Genomic DNA, 13684 nt, shown 5'->3' on the forward strand with positions numbered 1-13684 from the left:
TCGTAGGAAAGCGCAAACACAACATATGAGAAAATGAATAAAGAAAATAAAGGAATTTGAAGACTCTGGAACTTTTAACTTTAACAAATGTTCAAAATAGTCCATCTCCTAGCCTAATTTAAAAGCTCATAAAAGCTCCTACTAAAGGCTTATTTACTTCCATTCCTATTACATGATGCATCACATATGGATTTCACCAAAAAATTATAAAGAATCCTAAATGCAAGTAAAACATAATCTAAAGAGACCAAGCAAGCAAGCGTTAGAAGCAGGCAGAGTTATTACACAGATCTGAGAATTATTAAACAGGAAATTTAAAGTTACCATTTTAATATATACAATGTTTAAGAAGAGATAAATAATAGAAGTAAGAAGAAGGGAACATTCAGAAGAGTTCAAAAGAAAATTCTAGAAATAAAAATTACTGCAACAGAAATGAAGAATGTCTTTGACAGGTTCATCAGTAGATTAGACATGGATAGAAAACAATTACTGTGCCGTAAGAGATATCAATACAAACTTTTCAAAATGAGAGGCAAACAGAAAAAAATATATAAAATAAATGAACAAAAATAACAAAACCTAACAAAGCACAGAACATCCAAAAACTACAGGACAACGTCAAAAGGCCTAACATGTACCTACATGTACTGGAATATTAGGAGAAGAAGAAATAAGAAATCCTTTGCTATCGTTCACAAAATCTTCTGGAGCAACACTTCTGCTTTTCTCTCTTTGGTAAAAATTTAGTCACATGGTGCCAAAAGCAGGTTAAGCAATGTAGTCTTTTAACTGTGTGCACTGATCAGTGTTCTCTTACTTAGAGAAAGTTAGAGAATGGTAGAATGGCATCTATTGTACTCCACTAGAAGTAATAAAGCAGGAAATCAAACAGTTTGATTATAAAAACATGTTTGTCATTCTAAAGTGGAAAGACTTTAGTGTTCTGAAAGGCACATGGTCATTTACTCTGACAAGGTCTGTATGATTATACTGGATTTGAGCATATCTTGCCTCAGAGATATAGATTCCCATTCCTTTTAGTGAAAAGGGGAAATCGTGTCACATTGCTGAGCAAATGAAAAAAAATGAGGTGAATCTGAGACTAACACCAGAAGTCCCAGATGTAACCATTCATAGCAGTATATGTCTTCAGTCTGTTGAAATATGAAGAAAGAAAAATAATTTAACTTGGATGGAATACCAAGTTCATTAATTAAAATGTAAAGTTTAAAAAATGTTGTAAAACTAGAAAGGATAAAGAATTTGTAGACTGTGAGTAAACCTTCCTGTTATAGCAAATAATTTGAGTTTATATTTTGTGAATAATGAATAGGATACCATGAAATTTTAGAATAGGTTGAAACTCAATGTATTTAAGGAAATGAGATGCATTTAAAGAAAACAAATTAGAACCATTGTTGCCTGCTTTGAAAGAAGAAAAATGAATATACAAAACCTGGTAGGTGAGTAATGCATTTATAGCAAAGGTAAGAGATTGAAAAATAAATACATCTGAATTATATTGAAGGCAATATTTGCCGACTTTTCTAATTTAACGATAAACAATGTTGCAAATAGCCAATGCCACCCAAACGTAGACTTCACTAATAGTTGCCCAAAGTTAACTGTTTAAAAACATTTTAAAGAAAGCATTCTGGAATTTTAGATGCACTGCAAACTTTAAGTTTAGGTTAAGAACATTTCCCTCTTTTGGAAGGGAGCAATCGTTTATTTTATTCTATCTTTTTTCTGGGAGCAGAAAACATCATTTAATCTGCCTGAAATTCAGGTTATCATTGAACAGTTACACTGAGACTACAAGGTATACAAGAGAGCTCACTGTCTGATCACTTCCTCACCAGAAGTTTAACATGTTGGAGAACATCTTGTATTATTTGGAATCTACCCATCATTAAGCATAAATGAGGAGACTGTGGTATACAAATGTGGTAATATCAAATGGATACATGTATTAAAGACACTCTAGCCATCTGGACTCAATATGGAACCCAGAATGTTCCCATTTATCAAATTATAATTCCCATACAATATTTTATATCTGTAATTCAATGTTGATGAAAACATAATTGTTTTCAATTTGTCAGAGTGGTTTTCAGCAGTATTGGAGTAAATTAACACATTTATCAGAGGAAGAAAAGATTGGTGGCTAATAGGGAACTTTACTAAATTCTCTGGTTTTAAAGGAAGAGAAATTACAGACACAAATAATAGTAACTGTCAGAGAATCATTCAAAAATTTTAAGAATGAACACATTTGATAGTTATTCTTGTCTCCATCTGTTTGAATTCATTTCCTCCATCTCAAAAGTGCTCACCTTTTTCACTGTTTATCTAGATATTGAACAGATTTCAAGACCCATCTTTACCATAAAAATTTATTAGTACCATCCACTCTATTACATATTGAACTGTCCCTTCCCTAACACTGGAGACGTTACTGCCTCCACCTAATAATTTTTAACATGGGATTTTTAATGATGTCCATGCAAAATAGAGGTCTTTTCTTCTTTTCCTTTTTTTTTTTTTCTTTTTTTTTTAATACTTTAAGTTTTGTGGTACATGTGCAGATCTTGCAAGATTGTTACATAGGTCTACACATGCCATGGTAGTTTACTGCATTCATCCCCTGTCCTCCACATCAGGTATTTCTTCTAATTTTATCCCTCCCCAGTCCCTCTACCCCACAACTCGCCCCCTTGTGTGATGCTCCCCTCCCTGTGACCATGTGTGCTCATTGTTCAACACCCACTTAAGAGTAAGAACATGTGGTGGTTGGTTTTCTGTTCTTGTGTCAGTTTGCTGCAAATGAGGGTCTCCAGCTTCATTCATGTCCCTGCAAAGGACATGGACTCATCCTTTTTTATGGCTGCATAGTATTCCATGGTGTATATGTGCCACATTTTATGTATCCAGTCTATCATTGATGGGCATTTGGGTTGGTCCAAGTCTTTGCTATTGCAAACAGTGCCACTATGAACATATGTACGTGAGTGTCTTTATGATAGAATAATTTATAATCCTTTGGGTATACAGCCAGTAATAAGATTGCTGGGTCAAATGGCATTTCTATTTCTAGATCCTGGAGGAGCTGCCACACTGTCTTCTACAATGCTTGAATGAATTTACCTATTGATTTTCCTTTATTTTTTCCTGAGGGAAAAAAATGTTTTATCATAAATAATTATAAAACAAACAGCAATAAATAAAACTAAGAAAAATATAGATATTATTTTTCAAAAAATGGAATTTCTCATACTTTGTCTACCAGGCCCATGTTATAGTGGAAACATCCGCATTGAAACTCAGGATATCTTGATAGACCATTAGCACAGCCTGTACAAAATATTACTCTCAATAATTCTTTTATGAATATTGGCACCCCTTTTGTCCCTGCTGTTGCTACTTAGGATAACCAGTATCCTAATCTTTCCCTTTATTCTAATGTAAGTGCTGTCAGGAATACTTTCACTTTCAGTCCATCTAGATGCTTTAGCTCTTCTAAGAGTTAGTCCAGGAAGGAATCTATGATGGTAAGACTGATCATGTTAGCGCAAGAAGCAAAAGTGAAAATGAATAGGGAGTAATAAATGCCCTGAGAGCTCCGTGCTTCCTCCAATCTAGACTCTGTTTTCTCCCAAATGTTATTGAGCATCCTGCGTCTTTTTCCATCACTTTCTGTACCTCTCACCTAGCGATAGTTTGCTTCTTATCACTTAGTCCTTGAATGCCACAGTTAAATTTTCATGATTTTCAAAGTATTTTTGTTCTCCAAAGTATATAATCGTTATTCCGGTATTCTTCACCTAAGTCATGGCACCTCTGTTCTACCAGTGCATGGGGTCAAAAACCTTGGCGATATCTTTGCAGTCCCTCAGTCTTCAAAATACCCAGGTAATCTGCCTTTTTTCTAGAAATACCTCCCTAGCCCTAGCCTAGACTCTAAGAGTCTTCCATTTTCTGATATTATCAGCCCTCATACACACATACCTCTGTCTATCTTTTCCAAATGATTATTTTGACACATGAGTCTGTTCATTGACATTTCTCCAATCAAAGTTCCCCAGTGGCATCCCATCATGCCTAGAAAAACACTCACATTTTCTCCTTAGCTTGTAAATTCTAACAGGTACTTGTCCCTGACCACCTTCCCTACTCACCTCCCATCATCCTGCCACACACTTTAACATTTTAAACACTCATCTGTCTTTGGTAGAAGAGTTTTACCCAAAGTTAAACTACTCCCTAGTAAGTGGGACTATTGCACTTTGCTCCCCTCAGCCTATTACTCTAGATAGCCCTATGACAACTTCTTATTTTGTACAAACACCAGGTCAAATTTATTACCTTCAGAAAAAAATTTCCTAAGTGCCTCAATTAAATAGAAGTCCTCCATAAATTGAAAACTTATTTAAAAGTTATTTCATACTTATCACTATGTGACACAATATAAATAAAGTGTGTATATACATATACATGTATAATATCTGATAATTAATGGATTTAATATTTTCCCAACAATAAATTGTAATTGCCATGAAAGCAAAGATATTACTTATGTGAACAATAATGCCTGATACATAGGAAATACATAATAAATCTTCAGAATAAATAATCTACAGGGATTTTATAATTTATATAACACAACAACTAATATAAGCATAATTTAAACCAAAATATTAAAGAGGAAAAATATTTTAACCTATATACCAGAATAAGTAAAATTCCAAAAACTTAACCCTAAAATTCTTCATGAAACTTGGTCTTTTGGTCTAACAAGACCATCGCCGTTACAACTGACAGAAATTTCCTCTTTCCACTTGCCAAGTACAAATTCTTGAAGATTGCCTTGATACTGTTCTTTCTCTTGAAGTCCTCATGTAATCCATCATCCCAGTTGCTCACAACTTCCAACTATTCACAAACTCTGACAGTCTCTCAGTATATTCTTATTAGCCTTTGTCCAATGCTCATCTCCATGCCTGTTTACTGCCGTATCCTTGTAGGTTGTGTTGTTTGCCTACAATACAGGTTTTTCATATAGCAGCAGCTGGAGTGATATCTCTTTCTTTTTTTTTTGAGACCGAGTCTCGCTTTGTTGCTCAGGCTGGAATGCAGTGGTGTGATCTGAGCTCACTGCAAACTCTGCCTCCCAGATTTATGCAATTCTCCTGTCTCAGCCTCACAAGTAACTGGGACTACAAGTGCATGCCACCACTTCCAGCTCATTTTTTCTATTTTTAGTAGAGAGGGGGTTTCATTGCTCTAGACAGGATGGTCTCAATCTCCTGATCTCGTGATCCCCCTGCCTAGGCCTCCCAAAGTGTTGGAATTAAAGGCATGAGCCACTGAGTCCAGCTGGAGCGACGTCTTTTTACTGAAGAATTGAGTGCTGGCATAGGTTGGGAATTTTTCCCGCTTTCACAGCTTTCCAATTATTTCGTAAATTAGCCATGGTCCTTTGAAGCCCTGGAAAATCCTGTTTTCTGAAGCTGTCATCATGACCAATGAATATTCATGACAGTGGTGTTTATTGTATGAATTGCCATGATTCCTTCTGGAGTTACATGAATTTGTGTTTGGAACAGAAGACTACATAAACGTTGGGTTTTTAACCCAATATCTATGAATCTCTACTTGTATTGCTATGACTATGATGAATGTCATGTGAACCATCAAAATTCCAAAGGGGTGCATCAAAGTAATTTCTCTCATCAGACAAGAGAAATTCAAAATAGTCTTCAAAATGAAAAAAAAAAAATTTTGACTACTGGTAGGCAATTGATAAGAAAACCTCATTACTACCTGATATTATATCTAAATATAAGATAAATTTTTATCATGTTCTTGTGGGGGATTTTTAATAACCTAATTTTAGGGTTTCAATGTCCTGTTTAAAAGTTTTTATTTCAACATTTATTTTATGCTATTTTTATGCATTATAAGCATGGATAAATCTTAAAGGTGTAAGAGATTGAATATATATATGTTTATATATATGTATATATATATATAATGTGTGCATATATATGTATATATATCAGAGTATGTTAATGTATATCAGATCATATTATTTCTTTGCTCAAAGTTCTGCATTTTAATATTAAATTCAATTTTTTCACAATGGTCTCCTAGGTACAAACTGATTTGTGTTCAGATGACATTCCATTACCATCTTACCTCCAACTCCTTCTTGCCTTTTCTTTTCCTCATTTGCTTCTGCATATTGGCCTTCCAGCTGTTGTTTAGGCTGACAAGCATATTCCATCCTTAGGGCATTTGCTTTAGCTGATCTTTGTGCCTGGAGCATTCTTCTCCCAGATTTGCAATTGGCTTCCTGCCTTACCTTAGAGCAGATATCACCTTCTTAATGAAGCTGACCCTCACAAATCTATTCAAAATGTTCAATCTGAAAATCCTTATTCCCCTAATTCTGTTCTATTTTTATTGTACTTTTGTACAGGATATATCATCTTCCAACACAAGCTTTAAGTTAGTTATTTATTATGTCTGTGGTACATTCATATTGTCTTTTTCTACAAGAATGTCAACTGCATGTGTACAGCTTATCTTATTCTTGTTGTCAAACTAAACAACAGAAAGAGGATCTCTCAAAGAAAAATTATTTCTTCATGATTAAGGCATTTCAGTGGGAATACAAGTGCCATAGTAAACTATATGTGTATTCTGGAGGTAAAGGAAAATGAGGACAAAGGTTTTTAGAGGAAAAATGAAGAGGATTACAAAAATGATGTCAGGTAATTATCCTTGACTATAAGGATCAACAACAAGGGTGACAACAATCTGAGATTGAACAGGCAGTTTCTGGGAAGATGTTTTTGCAGAAGTAATTTTGTGGAAGGTTTCAATGGCTTCTGTTCAAGGTTGTGGTTTTTGCAATGATTTGTGGTAGTTTTCTTCTCAGGCCTACAGTCATGAGAACTTTCTCAGGGCACTTTCTGGCTATATTTGTCTTCATTTAAAAAAAAAAAAAACATCGTGGCTCCCATTTGATTTGGATAATTTTCACATTTTATGTGAGCACTACTGTAATGCATATACATGATAAAAGCTTGTAGGGCAAGCTTAAAATTATATTTGTTACATGAATATGTTAAGAGTTCTTACCAATAAAGCTAAAAAACCAAACCTGACAATTGAAGAAATAAAAGTAGAAACAAGTGCATGAAGAAGAAAAAATCAGCTTAAGATCAAAGGCAAATTAAAAGCAAAACTCCATTTTGGGCAATTAATTTAGAAGCAGTTTTTCTTTAAAGTCGTGATAAACACTTTTTTAAAAGGCAGTATAAATAATAGAACACAGTAGAAAGATTTAGTCATGGATGCTGCCCTATCTCACATGATTTCCTCTTAAAAGAAAGGTATAATGTTATTCATGTTTGTTCATATTACCAGGCAAATATTTAGCCATGATCAATATTCCATATGCTTGCTGGGTAGTATAAATATGCATATGGACAGTGCCCTCTGATGTTGTCATCTCTATTAAATCTGTTATTCAGAAGAGAAGCTGACCCATGCCCTAACCTCTGAGGCTATCTTGATAACTCCTACTCTTTCTCCGTAAGCAGCCAAATCTGTCAAGTGCAGGATACCACTTTCACATGAAGAGAGACTTTTGTGCTTTTTTGGTCTTCTGGTTTTCCCCCAACAGATCGGTATTAAACATCAAATTTAGTTTAGAGAATCGGGGATGATTAAATAACCCAGCACTCTACTGTACTGAAATTTAAATATGGACCAACATTGAACGTAGTCCCTTCCAGCTCACCAGGAGAACTCTGCTTCGGAACTCCAAGCACAGATCAAGAAAGTATAAAATATTGCTTTGCTCAATGCTGTCGTTTGTTCTTATTTATTTATCTTACTTTAAGTATGGGGTCAGAAGCCTGGGATCTAAAGTAGAATTCTAGTACTCCATATAATAGACCTGGAAAATCCTATATTAAACCTGGTACTCCATATAATAGAACTAGAAAATCCTACATTAAAACTGAAGTGTGTGTATTTGTTTTTTTGTGTGTTTATTGGTCTTCATCTGTTTAAAATACAGGAGAAAAAATAAGGGGGGAAGCAGGAGACATTTGGTGTATTTGTTGATTGGAAAGATGACAGTTACAGTGAAAGACGTATTAGATCTACAACGGCGAAGTGAATATTGAGCAAGAAAGAAACACTACAAAGTTAAACAAACAAACAAACAAAAAAGCATCATGGGTACTGTAGCAAAAAGAATATACTTTTTCCCATTTGAAGTTCATGACTGAATCCCCTGTAACAAAAGACAGATTAGCAACAGAAAAGCATACAAATTTATTTAATACAAGTTTTATGTGACACAGGAGTCTTCTGAAATGAAAAAATTTCAGTCGACAATCAACTGCATATGTTATAGTGGTCTCATAAGATTATAATTATAATACTGTATCTTTTATATTATAATAGGTACAGTATTATAATTAAATTAAAATTATAATTATAATTAAAAAGGTACAGATTATAATACTGTACCTTTTCTATGTTTAGATATGTCTAATATGCAAATACTTACAATTGTGTTACAATTACATACAGTATTTATACAGTAAGATGTTATACAAATTTGCATCTCAGGAGCAATAAGCCATACCATATGGCCTAGGTGTGTGTGAGGCTATTTCTTCTGGGTTTATGTAACTATAGCCTATGACATTTGCATCACAAAATCGGCTAATTAGTCAATTTTTATAACGTAGTCCCATTGCTAAGCAATTCGTGACTCTATTTAAAAATCTGAAAAATGAAGTAGCAAATCACAGATACAGAACTCACCATCTTGGCATAGTCAAATAAACAACTCAGAGACTTAGGTACTATGTCAAAAGGGATCAAAGGAGCCAAAATGGTCCATGCAACATGTTGCATGTTGTAAACATCATGCCAGTTACTCATTTCATTTATGCATTCTTCAAAAAGGGTGTTTATCTCAAATTCCTCATCACTGTAAATCAGAGGAAAAAAGTGAATAGAGGTGAAGCACAGGAGGCCTAATATCAAAAACAAGAAGTCATATTTAGAAATCTCATGAAAGATGTAAAACAACATATTAAAAACTGGTCATGAGACATTTGAAAACAACCTATCTACGGTTTTTTTTTTTTTAATTCAAATGTATCTAGCAGGTCAGTCATATAATTGTTATATATATTTTTTTCTTGTTTAAATTCTAAAACTGCAACTGACCAGTTTTAGTAATCTCACCAGATAGAAAAAAAGAATAATTTTAAAACGTATGTAATTTGAAATTATTTCAACATAACCATATTTCAATGAAAACGTAAAATCAAAAAAGAAATAAGATAACCAGACCTAAAAGCTTAAAAACACAGTAGATTGTTCACTGGCCTATGCTGTAAACTAGAAAATCTGGCAATCTCATTTAAAATAATGACCAGCCTCAAGGGCATTTTACTTGTAATGAAGATTTAATATATCTGAAACATTTAAAAACTTTATGGATGAGAGACGTGAATCAAGTGCTTTGCTAAATTGCTGTCCTGTCTCTCGCCTCAGGAGGTTAACTGCAATGCTAACTTTCCTATGTAGGGGAGAGGCCAGAATTTTGCAGCCTGTTTTGAGCAAAGGTCCAACAGAACCGTTGCTCCAGGGATCATTGCTTGATCATTGCTTTTCTACATGGATTGTAGTCAAAACAAACTAATGAGCTCTTTTAATATATATCCATGTGGTCCTGATTATCAGGAAAGTAAATTAAACTAAACCAATACACAGACCACACACACAAAACATGTTTACCAATCCCCAAAGAACAGAACGATAGAATGTTTGCAAATATGTTCTGAATGTAAAATCACATGGAAAAAAACGCAAATTCAGAGCGACTAAGGAGCTTCTCATGGGTTCTTTTTGATGGTCAAGAGCTTGGATACAATTCTGAATCGGATTTCAAAACCCTTGCTAATGAGTTTTAAAACTTTAATATAAAACATTATCGTTAGTTTTCTGTAAAGAATGTGATTGTATGTTTCTAACATTGTAAAATGATTTAGTATTTTAAAACCACTTTTCTATATTACAATGAATGATAGTGGAAATCCCATGGATTTAATATTAGAGACCTAGATTTAAATAAGAGCTTCACCATTTGATATGTGTGAATCTTAGAAAAGTTACCCAATCTCTCAAAACTTAAGGTTTTGAATGTGTGAGTATAGCCAAGATGTGGTCACAGAGAATGGTTTGCAGAATAAAGGGTGGTGTTTTTAAGAAGAACTGTTAAATTAGAAGTTACAAATTATAGTTTCTATAACAAGAAAAAAACATTACTTGGAAAAAGATCCCATAAAATGCCTGCTTTAAATAAAAAAAAAATAGAAAAGTTATTCTGCTTTAAAAATAAAAATGACACTGCAAATTAAAAAGAACTGCTTTTCTAAATGATGTTGCTAAAGAAGATTTGTATATTAAAGCATTTTGTATAAAAAGAAAACTACTGATGTTTTTTCAATGTATTGTGCTGTTCAAGGCCTCAATCATCTAGATATCCTTCTTAGCTGTGTATCTAACTCATACTCCATATTTTAAAGACTCTCCTTCTGCTCTTGTGGTTTACCTAAAAATTAAAAATTTCAAAATTTTGTTTTCCTAGTATACTGTTGGAGGACTTTTTAAGAGATTCTTCTTCAACACTAGTTTTTAAAAATTTGAATTAGCATCAAGCCCTTGAAATTAGACCTGCTAGCCTATATAGTTGATGTGCTGAGACCTGAAAATGCTCTGCTTCTTTGCAGAGGATGTTTTTGGATAATTCCTTTTATTGAAAGCAGAAAGCTCTGAATGTGTTAGGGGAAAGCACTGATGATCTTTATGGTATTCTGCTTTTTTGCCTATCCTCAACAACACTCATAACTAGAACCTATGATTTCCTCAAGGGTAGCATCCTGAAAAATAGCTATTCCGATTCAGAATTTTTATAATTTTTACAATAGCTAGATCACAGGTGCAGATAACCAAATCAGACCTCATCTCTGTAAACAACTGATACAACCAAACTTGGGCATACCAGGTGACCATCATTTCTGGTGAATATTGGTTATCAAAAGCTAAGCCTCTTGAGTTTCACAAGGTGTGATCCTTGAGGTGTCTTATATGTGTGATTGCAGAAAGCTTTCAGTGCTTATTTCTAGCTTTAAATTTCCCTCATTTCTGAAGGATGGTTTTGAAAACTTGACATATCCTTCTATCCCATACTGTCCTTGGTGTTGAGATAACTTGCCTTTGTTTCCATTTTACTCCATTTAAAAGCCCTCTAAACTCTTCATCTTCCCACTTATTGATTTAAAAAACATGCTATAAGTGAAAGAAGCCAGTCACAAAAGACCTTATATTATTCCACTTAAATCAAATGTCCACAATAGGGAATGTACAGAGATGAAAAGCTGATTACTGGTTGCTTGGGAATGAAGGAAACTAGACAGTGATAGCTCCAGCGTTTGTTTTTGAGGTCATAAACATATTTTGAAATGTTTTGTGGTGATGTTAATGCATATGTATTAATTTACTGAAAACAATTTCATATTTGTCAATTATATCACAATAAAATGGCTAAATCTCATATCAGGAAGATGATGTAAAGAGACAGGTACTAAAATACAAATTTCCTAGTGGTTGCCAATTGATCAAATCGTGGCTGGTTCTCTTTGATTATCATTTATTTCAATGCATTGTGAAAATTTTAAAATGTAGGGATTTTACATAAACATCCAGATAGAAAGGGAAGGAAGAAAGGAAGGGAGGAAGGGAGAGAGGAAGAGAGGGAGGGAGGGAGGGAGGCAGAGAGGAGAGAGAAAAGAAAAAAAAAAAGAGAAGCATTATACTTTGTCTGTTGGATTTTCATAAGAGCTATTATCTCTGGAGGATGTTTGAGCGCCTTAGGAACACATTGAATCCCTTTGCTAAGTAAATATAAAAGACAGAAGAGAATGACAGCATCGTGAATTCCTCATTTTTCTCTTTCCTTTTTAATAACACCATACATTGGATGAGATTATAGCCAAAACTGGGGACAAGGATGGTATTTTTATCTTGCAGTGAAAAAAAAAACTCAGTGTCAATCATTGACAATATTTAAAGAGTATCTTTTATTGACTGACAACTTTTAAGCCAATACTACATTGCCCAAGGAATGACTGAGATATCAGACTTCATAAGGATGCTGTTTAGGAACTTCAGGGGGTTGTGATGTTCTTACTGTTTAACAAGTGTAAGTAAGAGATCCCACAATGCTGCTGTACAAAATCCCTTTGTCATGTCACTTAATCCCCTTCACCATTTTCTCTCCTGAGCCTCAGCTTCCTGGCCACTTTAGTTCTTTGAAGTTTGTTTTTCTGCCCCCCATCTGTGTGAATCACTGCAGGCCAAATTCTGTTTTAGTGATAGTCAAGGGGAGCTGCCAGCCTATATCTAACAGCTGAATTTAGCACCAGGGGTGGTGGCTGATCTCTAACAAGTGTACACAAACCTACCAGAAAATGAGACTAAGCTAGACAAGTGTTTGGGAGGGATGTTAGCAGTGTGGTCAAATAATGATTTTCATATGGTTCTACAGAACTATTTTTTTTTTGTTTCTTCCTTTTTCTCTGTAATTCAAGTTCAATTGTTATTTTATATAAACAACTACAGGTTGCTTAATAGTTGTAGGGTTATTTAAAATAATGCCTTTATACCAATAATATTTCTGTAGACCTTTACGTTTGAAAGCACTTTCAAATTCCTTTTTTGTAACATAGAATGGATTATCATACTAGATACAGGTTGATAAATTTAGTGTATAAATTACGAAAGTATTGGTTTCTAAGTATTTGTCAATGAAAAACCAATTTAATGATTATAAAGCAATAGCTTTAAATTTTATTATTTACAGATATGTAAAGATTATTTCTAATAATCTAGTAGCATTCTCAATTTGACAATACAATTTCACTCAGTTGCCCCTTGTTAAAGTACGGGAGTTAAGACATTAGCTACAAGTATGACTTCTGTAGAGAGTGGTCAATCTACAGATCTTTTTCTAATAACTTCAATAATTCTAACACCATATATAAGTTGCTGTAGAGGAGATTTAATTAAGAAATTTAAGGCAAGTAAAAAATCAACTCAATTATATCCATTTTTAAAAGTGTATAAATCAACTTTCATGACAAAAAAAATGTTAATTCAGTAAACTAATGCTTAATCTAAAAGAGGTTATATTGTATTATAAATTGAGAAAAACTGCAATAAAATGTAACTTTTTTAGTTGAAACCTATGCCAGATTTAAGTATTCTAACATGCATTATGAATATCTAAGATAAAGATGCAAAACTGAATGCTTTCATAAATCATTGAGTGTTGATGACATTTTTGTCTCATACTGGCTTGTTGGGGTGGGGCCATTACTATTATCTATTTATTGAGAAAACTTCTGTTCCATCAGACACACTTTGAGGCTTGCAGCTTTAAATAATGAAAGCCCTTAGATTGCCTGTCTGCATGAAGTTATCTCTTAAGGAAGTTTGTATACCATGATATACAGGACACATTATCAAATAGACGAACATCACACTCATACATATAAACATATATACACGTGTTATATTTATT

This window comes from Callithrix jacchus, chromosome 3 (assembly GCF_049354715.1).
Source record: "Callithrix jacchus isolate 240 chromosome 3, calJac240_pri, whole genome shotgun sequence".
NCBI lineage: Eukaryota > Metazoa > Chordata > Mammalia > Primates > Cebidae > Callithrix > Callithrix jacchus.